This window comes from Callithrix jacchus, chromosome 10 (genome assembly GCF_049354715.1).
Source record: "Callithrix jacchus isolate 240 chromosome 10, calJac240_pri, whole genome shotgun sequence".
NCBI classification, from domain to species: Eukaryota; Metazoa; Chordata; class Mammalia; order Primates; family Cebidae; genus Callithrix; species Callithrix jacchus.
The window spans coordinates 52934659-52948358 of record NC_133511.1 but is presented as its reverse complement, the minus strand read 5'-3'; positions in this window follow the sequence as shown (position 1 = coordinate 52948358).

Genomic DNA, 13700 nt, shown 5'->3' with positions numbered 1-13700 from the left:
GTTTAGTTGCTGGAACCAGCCTTTCTGGGGGTCTGTCTACACTCCCTGACTTTGAGTTTGTTTTGACATCTCTCTTTAAAAAAACTATTTTTGCTTAAAGTTGCTCAAGTAAGTTCTGTTTCTTACATCCAAAGACTCTTAAAGGGAGACCAATGGAACTCACTTTGTATTTAGGGTCCCCTATCCCCAAAATCTGTGGTTTCCCTATAGCCCAGTAGTTTGCCCAAGATAATGCTGATTCCAGGGCTACCTTGAATTGAAGCAGATTCTGGCACACTTCTCATTGCACACTATTGCCTTTCCAGGATTGTGGCCAAGAACTGAACCTCACAATTTGGGGCAGGCTTTTAATGTGCCGGTAGCTCTTTTTCATCATAATTGTTGGCTGTTACTGTTAGGCAGAGCTGTTGATGATATTAGAGTTTTTGGATATCTCTATGGAAGTCACAATTTCACAGAACCTTGGAGATTCATTTGTTTATTTAAGATTAATCTAATGCTACTATTTGAAAGAACTGTGTTTGGCATAGGAGATACAAAGAAAATGAAATACAATCCCTGACCTCAAAGGACTCTTAGGCTTTTAGGGAATAAATAAATGTAAAAAAGTAGAAAAAAGAGAGAGAGATTATATTATCAGTAATGAATCGGAAGCTTAGAATAAGGGATGTGATTTAATCAAAGATTTAATTGTAATCTCTCTGTTCTTCCCATGCTGAATATATATCCTATTTGGGCACTAAATCATTCTATATTCTTTGGCTCAATTGGAATAGACAATGGTGGAAAATTAGAGGTTTGCGTTATTCTCTTTTAAGAGAATATGGAATCCAGCATTTTTGGAAACTGCGCAAGCATTAAGATTGCCAGCCGTTAGGCCTGCTTTGGGGAATAAGCATTTCAGTTCTACAAGGTCACCCTACTTAGTGAAAATGAAAAAAACGGATGCAAAATACTCACTAAATTGCCTAATCAGTTGATTTCTGGTAACCGTGAAATGCAACTAGGTCAACAGCAACATGGTTTCAGTCTTAGGGAGGCCACATGAGACTGCTGTTATCCTGGACTCATTGCTTTTTGTGAAATTTGGACAAAGTATATTGTAAAATAGAAGTAAAATGTCAGCAGAGAGGCAGTAAGAGATAGTGAGAAAACAATTTGAAAGTTCTGACAGTAGCTAGGCTGGATAGTGAGATGGCAAGGGTAGCATGGACAGACAGGAAGAAGGCATTTTGAAGAGGTGTTATCTTTGCTGTGGGAACTCCTAGTGAAACTGGTGGCAGCTCTACCCATGCCTTAGGACTTGGAAGGGATGTCCTGAGTGGAAGGGATAACCTAGGTGGAGAAATTAAATGACCCCCTGAGAGGAGACAAGGTCAAAATGGAGAGAGCAACTGGGTATGTTGGACGTGAAGAAGGCAATAGCAGATATGCATGATGTAGAAAAAGAGGCGATAATGTTAGTAATGTCAAGAGCTCCTTGGGATTATTCAGGGCTGAGTTTGGAAGTATTGTATGCATTCAGTAGATGGGACTTAGAGAAGTCATGTGCTGGACATCAGGCAGGGAAACACTAAATAATAATTTGGAAACAAAGATGCAGTGCTTAAGATTCTGTTTCTGAATATATGCTAAATGTATAGGAATTGTATTTTGTCTGTGTTATTTGCATAGAATTAACACAGGATTTCTTTGAATTGCACAGGATATTCTGAGATGAGCTGAAATCCTGAAACATAATATTTCAGCCATCACATCTGGACCCTCTGTTATTTTTTCTAGCCACCAGACTCCGTGTTCTCCATAGGCAATTTCATTTAATCTTGACAACAATTTTATACTGATTGGATCCTTAATGTGAGAAACAGGGATATATTCAGTTTGCTGGTAAATGGGAGTTAAACATTTAGTATAAAAAATTCAAACTTCGACTTGTAGAGAGACTAGAATAAAGCTCCTGTACCTATCATAATTTCTTCGTCAATTCTCTGCTGCTGTAGTTTTATCTACACCCTTTCTCATGTGTCCTATCATACAATATGATTCTTCTGAAGCAAATCCCAGATATCTTGTCTTATCAAGAATTTAAAAGATAAACCTAAACATTTATTTAATAACATGAAGTATCCATTCAGGGTTCAAATTTCTCCCTCTTTCTCTGTCCCTAACCCCTTTCTCTCTCTCTCTCTCTCTCGCTCTCTCCCACACACACACACATACACACACTTTGTCTCTCTCTTTCTCTGTTTCTCTCTCTCTCTCTCTCTCAGAGTTTGATTGGATCACCATCTAAAGAAGGTTCCTATATTGCATTTGGATGATATATCTATTAAGTATCTTTTGATTTATAGCTTCCACTTCTTTGTATGATTTCCTTAAAATATATTTGTTGATAAAACAATCATTTTTTCCTATGAAATTTTTCATCCTCTGAATTTTGCTGGTTGCTCCCCATGGTACCATGAAACATGTTCCTCTGTCCTTCCATTCCCATGTGGTTTCATGTAATTAGTACTTAGAGCTAAATCTTGATGTGATTCAGATTCATAATTTTTTATAAATAATATCGCCTCATAGGTGGTTGTCTATATGTCCGTAAGAAAATAACAGTGTCTGGTCTCTCTTTTGATGATGTCAGTGTATTAGCTTCCTTGGACTACCAAAGCAGAATACCAAAGACTGTGTGGCTTAAACAATAGAAATTTATTTTCTCACAGTTCTAGAGGTTCAAAGTCTTAGACCAAGATGCCAACAAGGTTTGTTTCTGGTAAGACCTCTTCCTGGCTTCTAGGTGACTACTTTCTCATTGTTCCCTCATGTGGCCTTTTCTCTGTGTGTGCATGAAGATGGTGGTGTCATTTCCTTTTCTCATAAGGACACTCTTTTTATTGGATTAGGGTTCCATGCATGTGACCTTATTTGATCTTAATTGACTCCTTAATGTAATCAAGGCCTGTCATGGTTTGAATGTCCCTTCCAAAATTCATGTTGAGATGTAACTACTGTTGTAAAGTGATTAGATCATAAGGAATTTGCCCTCATGAATGGATTAATTCTGTTATCATGGGAATTTTCCCCCTTTATGTCTTTCTATCTTAGGCTCATGCCTCTAGCTCTAGCATGTGGTGCTTTCCACCATGTTATGACACAGCAAGAAGGCCCTCACCAGATGTGGCTAATTAATCTTGGACTTCTCAGCCTTCAGAACTGTGAGCCATATACATCTCTCATTTCTTTTTCTAAATAAATTACTCAATCTGTGGTATCCTGTTACAGCAGCAGATAATGGATTAAGACAGACCCTATCTCCAAATACAGTCACATTGGGATCTAGAGCTTCAATATACAAGATTTGTGGGGATGAAATTTTGGCTATAGCAATTAATAAGCCTATATCCCTATAAGGAGTTTGCAAGAAGGTGACATTCTTATTCCTTCTTTATTTGTAATCTGAAATACCTCTATAGAAAAAAAAAATTCTTCAGTACCTACTTGATTGCTTTAAGGCCCAGTTCATATTAAAAGGCAGGTCCCCCCACCGCCGACCCAAGATGGCAGATTAGAAGCTTTTAGCATGCCCTAGCTACTTAGAAATAGCAGGATAGTTCATAAAGGTCTACTCTATGAGCTTTAATTCAAGAACAAAAATGGGAATCCATTGAAATTCCGAAGGGCGTCACTAATTCCAAGGAGGAGAATGCCAGCAAACAGCTCCAATGATGGTGTCTGGCTGATGATGATGAGTGAAGCCTAAGTACGTGAGAGAGGGAGACAGCCTTATCTGTGACTCGTCTTTCCTCTGAGAATCCAAGTGTTCTCACACTGCTATCACAAACTCCCTGAGACTGGGTAATTTATGAAGAAAAGAGGTTTAATTGATTCACAGTTTCACAGGCTGTACAGAAAGCATGGCTAGGAGGTCTCAGGAAACTTACAATCATGGCAGAAGGTGAAGGGGAAACAAGCATGTCTTACCATGGTAGAGAAAGAAAGAAAGAGAGCAAAGTGAAGTGTGCTATGTACTTTTATTATTATTATTACTATTATTGAGACAGAATCTTGCTCTATTACCCAGGCTAAAGTGCAGTGGCATGGTCGCGGCTCACTCCAACATCTGCCACCCAGGTTCTAGTGATTCTCCTGCCTCAGCCTCCCTAGTGGCTGGGACTACAGACATGTGTGATCATGCTTGGCTAAATTTTTGCACATTTAATAGAGATGGAGTTTCACCCTGTTGACCAGGCTGGTCTCGAACTCCTGACCTCAAGTGATCTTCCTGCCTCAGCCTCCCAAAGTGCTAGGATTACAGGCATGATTACACCCAGCCTTGCTATGTACTTTTAAACAACCAGATCTCATGAGAACTTACTATCATGAGAACAACAAGGGGGAAATCTGCCCTCATGATCCAATCTCTTCCCACCAGGTCCCTCCCCCAATACTGGGAATTATAATTCGACATGAGATTTGGGTGAGGATAATGCAGAGTTAAGCCATATCACCCAGCAACTCAGGCTGAGATATAGCACTATGTTACTCGCAAGCCCTGTAGCTATCAGGGAGAGGCTTGAATATGTTGTGAGGGAAAGACACAGGGAAAAGTTGCAGACACATTCCCAGACCCAGGACTGAGATCAGGATGCAATTTTTAATCTGGGCTCATACAAAGTCAGCCATTTCTTTTTTTTGAGACACAGAGTCTCACTCTGTCACCCAGGCTGGAGTGTTGCACGATCTTGGCTCACTGCAACCTCCATCTCCTCAGGGGATTCTCCTGTTTCAGACTCTCGAGTAGCTGGGACTGCAGGCACCCACCACCATGCTTGGCTCATTTTTTGTATTTTTAGTAGGGATGAGGTTTCACAGTGTTAGCCAGGATGGTCTCAATCTCCTGATCTCATGATCTGCCTGTCTCAGCCTCCCAAAGTGCTGGGATTATAGATGTGTGCCACCACGCCCAGCCAAGTCAGCCATTCTTTGACAACCCAGCAGCATGGCCACACAAACAATATAATGTCAGGCCAGAGATTGGAGCACTCACTCTGGAGTGGGATAGGAGCTTCCATAGCCAGAACTGTGGAAGGCACTTGGGCAGCAGGCATTAGAATTGTGCTGTCCCTCATTGCAAGCCAGCGCTGGAGGAGAAATGCTACAGCAGTAGTTTCTTCTGGGAGGTGAAACTTGCAGCCAGGGACAGCTTGGAAACCTGGAACTGGTCTGTGTGCATCTTTGCTGGGCACCCTCAGCCTGCTCCCCTGAGATTGTGGTGCAGTAGAACCCTCTGTGCTCCACCCCAGGCAGAAATCCAGACATTTGTAGCACTCTGGGCCAGCAGCATAAGCTGTGTCACTCTTCATGGACATAGATCATGGTGAGCTGGGGCTCTCCATGCTCCACAGCCAGGCATTCAGAGCATCTTCTCACCTAGATCAGCAGCTTGATACACCCTACCCTTCTTGGGCAGAATTCCTGGTGCAGGGACGCCTTCTCTGCTTCATGCTCAGACAGATCTTTAGGCATTTGTAGCATCTGATTCAGCAGCCTGAGCTACCCCACTTTTCCCGGATAGAGATCATGGTGCACCCGAGCTTTCTCTGATGCATGCCCAGGCAGATCTCCAAGTATTCAGAGCACCTGCTTGCCTGGCATTAGTCTGAGTCACCCCATCCCTCCTGTGCAGACATCTTGGTGTAGTGGGGGCACTCTCTGCTATATGCTTAAACAGATCTCCAAGCATCTAGAGTGCCCGCTTTCCCAGATTAGGAGTTTAGGCCATATTCCATCCCCATGCAGAGAACTTGAAATGCTAAGTAAGTTTCCCAGCTCCATGCCTGGGCACATTTCTAGGTGCTTGGTGGCTGCCCAGCAGATTCTCTCTTGGCACTGGTGCTTATGCCTGGCATTAGGGAACTGTAGGTGGACTCCCTGGTCTAGCCCTACCCATCATGGTCCCAAGCTACCAGTAGTTGAACATGGAGCTCAGACTACTATGCCTTCCATGAATCAGCACATTGCCTGAGGAAACAGCTTCTGCTAGTAAACAAGGATCAAGTATATACCCAGCAATGTTGGCCACAGATAACTTAGTTATAAGTACCATCTACTGGTGTGTAGGTCAAAGTGCACAGCCCAATATAAAACCTGCTTTAAAAAAAGTGTGTAGGGCTATAGAAGCAAGGCCAAAATACTGTATCCAGCATTCTCTACAGTCACTTTCCCTAGGGAGTGGGGGAAAAGGAAAAGGAAGGGAGAAAATAATGATATAGGGAAAGAAAGAAAAATAAAAGGTTCTACTTGTATAAAAAAAAACTACAAAAGTTAGAAGTGCAAGTCTCTCCAGGTGATAAGGAACCAGCACAGGAGTTCTGCACCATGAAAAATCTGAATGTGGGGACAAAACAAAGAGATCACATTAATTGGCCCAGCAAGGGTCCCTAACCAAAATGGAAATTCAGAAAGGACAGATAAAGAATTCAAAGCATTGATTGCAGGGAAGGTCTGTGAAATCCAAGCCAAAGTTGAACATCAACACAAAGAAACTTCTAAAGCAATTCAGGAAATGAAGAAAGAGACATCTTAAAAATAAATCAACCAGAGCTTCTGGAATTGAAAAACTCAATGAATTTCAAAATACAATTAACTGAAAGCTTTAGCAACAGACTGAATCAATCAGAGAAAAGAATTTCAGAGCTTGAAGACCAGTCTTTCAAACTAACCCAGTCAGACAAAAAATAAAAATAAAAATAAAAATAAACAAGTCTTCAAGATATATGGTATTATGTAAAGCAACCAAAGCTATGAATTATTTGGCATTCCTGAGAGAGAAGCAGGTAAAGTAAACAACCTGGAAAACATATTGAGGAAATAATTCAATAAAAATTTTCTAATCTTGCTAGAGAGGTAGACCTTCAGGTGCAAGAAATCTGGAGAACATGTGGGAGGTACTATATAAAACTAACACCACCAAGGCATATAGTTGCCAGATGCTCAAGGTCAGTGCTGAAGAAAACATGTTGAAAGCAGCTAAAGAAATAGGTCAGATTTTGTGCAAAGGGAGCTCCATCAGTTTAACAGTGGACTTCTCAGCAGAAACTTTACAAGCGAGGAGATATTAGAGGACTATTTTTAGCATTCTTAAGGATAAGAAATTACAACCAAAAATTTCATATCTCATCAAACTAAGTTTCATAAGCAAAGGAGAAATAATATCTTTTCCAGGCAAGCAAGTGCAAAGGGAATTTGCTACCACTAGACCCTTATAAGATATCCATAAGGGAGTTCCATGCAACAAACATGGAAACAAGAATGATACCCGCTAGCACAAAAACACATTCAAGTATATAGCCCACAGGTCCTATAAAGCAACTACACAATAGAAACTACAAAGCAACCAGACAACATCTTCATGGTAGAATCAAAACGTCACATATCATTATTAAACTTGAGTGTAAATGGTCTAAACACTCTGCTTAAAAGGTACAGAAGGGTGAGTTGGGTAAAAAGAGCAAGACCAATCCATCTACTTCCTCCAAGAGAAACATCTTGCATGTAGTAATACACATAGGCTCAAAATAAAGCCCTGGAGAAACATCTACCATGCAAACAGAAAACCAAAAAAAGCAGGAATCACGATTCTTACATCAGATAAAATGGACTTTAAACCAACTGCAGTAGGTTTAAAGGACAAAAAGGGCATTATATAATGATAAAGCGTTCAGTTTAAGAAGAACACATAAGCGAGGCGCGGTGGCTCACGCCTGTAATCCCAGCACTTTGGGAGGCTGAGGCGGGTGGATCACGAGGTCAAGAGATCGAGACCATCCTGGTCAAGATGGTGAAACCCTGTCTCTACTAAAAAAAAAAAAAAATACAAAAATTAGCTGGGCGAGATGACTTGTGCCTGTAATCCCAGCTACTCGGGAGGCTGAGGCAGGGGAATTGCCCGAACCCAGGAGGTGGAGGTTGCGATGAGCCGAGATCGCACCATTGCACTCCAGCCTGGGTAACAAGAGCGAAACTCCATCTTAAAAAAAAAAAAAAAAAAAGAAGAAGAACACATAACTATCTTAAATAGATACACATGCAACTTTGGAACCCAAATCTATAATACAAGTACTTCTAGACCTACAAAAAGACTTAGACAGCTACACAATAATAGTGAAGACTTTCAATACCCCACTAACAGCATTAGACAGATTATTGAGGCGGAAAACTAACAAAGAAATTCTGGACTTAAACTCAACACTTGACCAGTTGGACCTAATAGACATCTACAGAATATACTACCCATCAACCAAGATATATACATTCTTCTCATCTGCACTCCAAGATTGACCACACACTTTGTCATAAAACGAGTCTTAAATGAATTTTAAAAATTGAGTTAATATCAACTATACTCTTCAACAACAATGGAATTAAAAATATAAAGTGATACACAGAAGCTCTCTCAAAAACCACACAATTACAAAGAAATTAAACATTCTTCTGAATGACTTTGGGTAAACAATAAAATTAAGGCAAAAATAAAAATATTTGAAATAAAGAATATAAGTCCACAGCGTATAAAATTCTCTGGTATGCAGCAAAAGAAATGTTAAAAGAAAAGGTTATTAACAGTATTAAATGCCTATCTCAAAAAGAAAGACCTCAAATTAACAATCTAACATTAAAACCTAGAGGAACTAGAAAAACAAGAACAAATTAGCCCCAATGCTAGCACTAGAAAAAAAATTCGGAGAAGAGAATGAAATTGCAGAACAGAATGTAATTGAAACCCCAAAATCCATACAAAAATAAAAAAACAAAAACTTGGTATTTTGAAAGGATAAACAAGATTGATTAACAACTAGTTAGATTAACAGAAAAAGTTCAAATGAGCCCAATAAAACAAAAAAGGTGGCATGACAGACAATCCCACAGAAATACACAAGATTCTCAGAAATGATTCTGATCACCTCTATGTATGCAAACTAGAAAATACAGAAAAAATAGATAAATTACTAGGAACACATGATTTCCCAATATTGAATGAGGAAGAAATTGAAACTCAGAACAAAACAATATTGAGTTCCAAAACTGAATCAGTAAAAAATCCTACCAACAAAAAAGCCCCAGACCAGTTGGTTTTACAACCAGATATACAAAGAGCTGGTGCCAATTCTACTGAAACTATTCTCAAACATTGAGGAGGAGAGATCCCTCCCTAACTCATTCTATAAAGCCAGCATCATAGATGCCAAAACTTTGCAAAGATACAACAAAAAGAGAAAACCACAGGCTAATATTCCTGATAAACATAGCCACACAAATCCTCAACAGAACTTTAACAAACCAAATCCAAAAGCACATCAAAAAGTTAATTTACCGTGATCAAGTAGTCTTCACTGCCTAAAGATGGCAACAATAACTACTACTAGATAGGGGAAGGAGTTGGGGGAGGGCAAGTGTTGAAAAACTATTGGGACTAATCTCAGTATGTGGGTGATAGGATCATTTGTATTCCAATCCTCAGTTTCACACAATATTTCTAGGTAGCAAACCTGCATATATACCCCATGAATCTAAAATAAGAGTTGAAAACAAAGAACAAAGGGCAAGAAAAATGTTTTATTATTTTCGTTTAATTAGCAATATTCAGAATAGGGGACTAGTTCCTAGCATCCTCTAAAGTGAACAATGAGGTGTGTGTGTGTGATTATGAACTCAAATATATTAGGGGTGTGTGTGTGTGTTTTGAGACAGAGTCTCGCTCTGTCACCCAGGCTGGAGTGCAGTGGTGCAATCTCTGCTCACTGCAATTTCTGACTCCCAGGTTCAAGCAATTCTCCCTCCTCAGCCTCCCAAGTAGCTAGGATTACCATTATGCATCACCACATCCAGCTAATTTTTGTATTTTTTGTCGAGATAGGGTTTCACTGTGTTGGCCAGTATGGTCTCGATCTCCTCACCTTGTGATCTGTCCAAACTTGGCCTCCCAAAATGCTGGGATTATAGGTGTGAGCCACCAGGCCCAGCCAGATATGTTTTTATACATTGCAGTTATTATTCTAATTGGTATGCACATTATTTCACATTTAGCCAATGGGATCCTTTGAAATTGTCTCCTGAGTCCTTCTGACATCACCTTAACAATCTTTGTTAATGTCCTTGCTTTTGATAATGTAAAAATATTTTAGTGTTAATTTGTACATTTCTAGCTGCAGATTTAGAATCACCAATTTCCACAAAAGGGCTGGCTTCTTTTAGTGAGAAATGACATTTAGATAACATAATCTAGTTATGAGGGACCTCAGTGCTACTGGGTTGATTATTATTTCTAGGTCTTTTCAATGAGAAAGACCTAGAGACAATAATCAGTATTTTTAAAAAGAAAGTATTTGATGAAGTCATAATATTTCCAATCCAAATTTAGAGATTGCCTTTAATTTCATTTTGGTTTAATTTTACTTTATAATTTTATAAAACTTTTACATGGTTCAAAATCAAATTATGAAACAAAGAAAATGTAGAGAAGTTTGTCTTCTATTTCTCTGCCTCCATCCTGTTTTCTTCTCCCAATTTTGTTTATACGCATACCTTGTTTTATCATATATTACTTTATTGTGTTTTTCAAATACTGTGTTTTGGCTTTCTTTTTTTTTTTTAATTAAAGGCTTGAGGCAATCCTGTGGTTGGCACCATTTTTCCAATAGTGTATGCTAAGTTGTGTCTCTGTGTCATATTTAGTAAGTCTTATAATTTTTCAGATTTATTTGTTATTATTGCATCTGTTATGGTGATCTGTGATCTTTGATGTTACTATTATGGTTTTTCTGGGGTCCCATGAACCATGTCCACATAAGATAGTGAACTTGATGGATAAAATATATGTGTTCTGACTGCTCCATTGACCAGCCATTCTTTCATCTCTCTCTTCAGTTCTCCCTATTTCTTAAGACATAATTAGGCTAATTAGTTACCCTCCAGTGGCCTCCTAAGTGTTCAAGTGAAAGGAAGAATCACATATCTCTCCCTTTACATCAAAAGCTAAAGATGATTAAGTTTAGTAAGGAAGGCACATGAAAAGACATGATTAGCCTAATTATGTCTTAAGAAATAGGGAACTATAGCAAGGCCTATTGTGCCAAACAGTTAGCCAAGTTGTGAATGTAAGGGAAAATTTATTTAAAGAAATTAAAAGTTATACTCTAGTAAATACATAAAATAAGAAAGTGAAATCCCCTTATTGCTCATATGGAGAAAATTTTGGTGGTTTACAGAGAAGATCAAGCCAGCCACATCATTTCCTTAATCTAAAGCCTAATCCAGAGTAAGTTCCTAACTCTCTTCAATTATATGAAGGCTGAGAGAGGTGAGGAAACTGCAGAAGAAATGTTTAAAGCTAGAAAAGATTAGTACATGAGATTTAAGGAAATAAGCTGTGTCATAACTCAAAAGTACAAGGTGGAGCAGCAAGTGCTGATGGAAAAGCTGAAGCAGGTTATTCAGAATATCTAGCTAAAGTAATTGATGAAGGTAGCTATACTATACAGATTTTTATTTTTGTTTTTTATTTATTTTATTGCATTTTAGGTTTTGGGGTACATGTGCAGAATGTGCAAGATAGTTGCATAGGTACACACATGGCAGTGTGTTTTGCTGCCTTCCTCCCCTTCACCCACATTTGGCATTTCTCCCCAGGCTATCCCTCCCCAAATCCCCCCCGCTGTCCCTCCCTTATTCCCCCAATAGACCCCAGTGTGTAGTACCCCCTTCCCTGTGTCCATGTGTTCTCATTTTTCCTCACCTGACTATGAGTGAGAATATGCGGTATTTCATTTTTCTGTTCTTGTGTCAGTTTGCTGAGAATGATGTTCTTGAGATTCATCCATGTCCCTACAAAGGACACGAACTCATCATTTCTGATTGCTGCATAATATTCCATGGTGTATATGTGCCACATTTTCCCAGTCCAGTCTATCATCGATGGGCATTTGGGTTGGTTCCAGGTCTTTGCTATTGTAAACAGTGCTGCAATGAACATTTGTGTGCATGTGTCCTTATAGTAGAATGATTTATAGTCCTTTGGATATATAGCCAGTAATGGGATTGCTGGGTCAAATGGGATTTCTATTTCTAAGGCCTTGAGGTATGGCCACACTCTCTTCCACAATGGTTGAACTAATTTACACTCCCACCAGCAGTGTAAAAGTGTTCCTATTTCTCCACATCCTCTCCAGCATCTGTTGTCTCCAGATTTTTTAATGATCACTATTCTAACAGGCGTGAGATGGTATCTCAATGTGGTTTTGATTTGCATCTCTCTAATGACCAGTGATGATGAGCATTTTTTCATGTTTGTTGGCCTCACGTATGTCTTCTTTTGTAAAGTGTCTGTTCATATCCTTTGCCCATTTTTGAATGGGCTTGTTTTTTTCCTGTAAATCTGTTTGAGTTCTTTGTAAATTCTGGATATCAGCCCTTTGTCAGATGGGTAAACTGCAAAAATGTTTTCCTATTCTATTGGTTGCCGATTCACTCTAGTGACTGTTTCTTTTGCCATGCAGAAGCTGTGGAGTTTGATTAGGTCCCATTTGTCTATTTCTTTTGTTGCCAATGCTTTTGGTGTTTTGGTCATGAATTCCTTGCCTACTCCTATGTCCTGAATGGTTCTGCCTAGATTTTCTTCTAGGGTTTTTATGGTACCAGGTCTTATGTTTAAGTCTTTAATCCATCTGGAGTTAATTTTAGTGTAAGGTTTCAGGAAGGGGTTCAGTTTCTGCTTTCTGCACACGGCTACCCCATTTCCCCAACACCATTTCACACCTACTCTAAAATTGACCACATAATTGGAAGTAAAGCACTCCTCAGCAAATGCAAAACAACTGAAGTCATAACAAACAGTCTCTCAGACCACAGTGCAATTAAGTTAGAACTCAGAATTCAGAAACTAACTCAGAACCACACAGCTTCATGGAAACTGAACAACTGGCTCTTGAATGTTGATTGGATTGGCAGAAATAAAGAAGTTCTTTGAAACCAAGGCGAACAAAGACACAACATATCAGAATCTTGGGACACATTTAAAGCAGTCGCCAGAGGAAAACATATAACAATAAGTGCCCACATGAGAAGAGTGGAGAGTTCCAAAAAATTGACACCCTATCATCAAAACTGAAAGAGCTAGAGGAGCAAGATCAAAAAAACTCAAAACCTAGCAGAAGACAAGAAGTAACTAAAATCAGAGCAGAACTGAAGGAGATAGAGACACAAAAAGCCCTTCAAAAAATCAATAAATCCAAGAGCTGGTTTTTTGAAAAGATCAACAAAATAGACAGACCATTAGCCAGATTCATAAAAAAGAAAAGAGAGAACAGCCAAATAGATGCAATAAAAAACGATAAAGGGAAAATCACCACAGATTCTACAGAAATTCAAACCATCATCAGAGAATACTACAAACAACTCTATGCACATAAACTAGTAAACCTGGAAGAAATGGATAAATTCCTGGACACCTGTGTCCTCCCAAGCCTAAACCAGGAGGAAGCTGAAACTATGAATAGACCAATAACACAGTCTGAAGTCAAGGCAGCAATTAACAGCCTACCACACAAAAAGAGCCCAGGTCCAGATGGGTTCACAGCCGAATTCTACCAGACACACAAAGAGGAGCTGGTACCATTCCTCCTCAAACTAATCCAAATGATCCAAAAAGA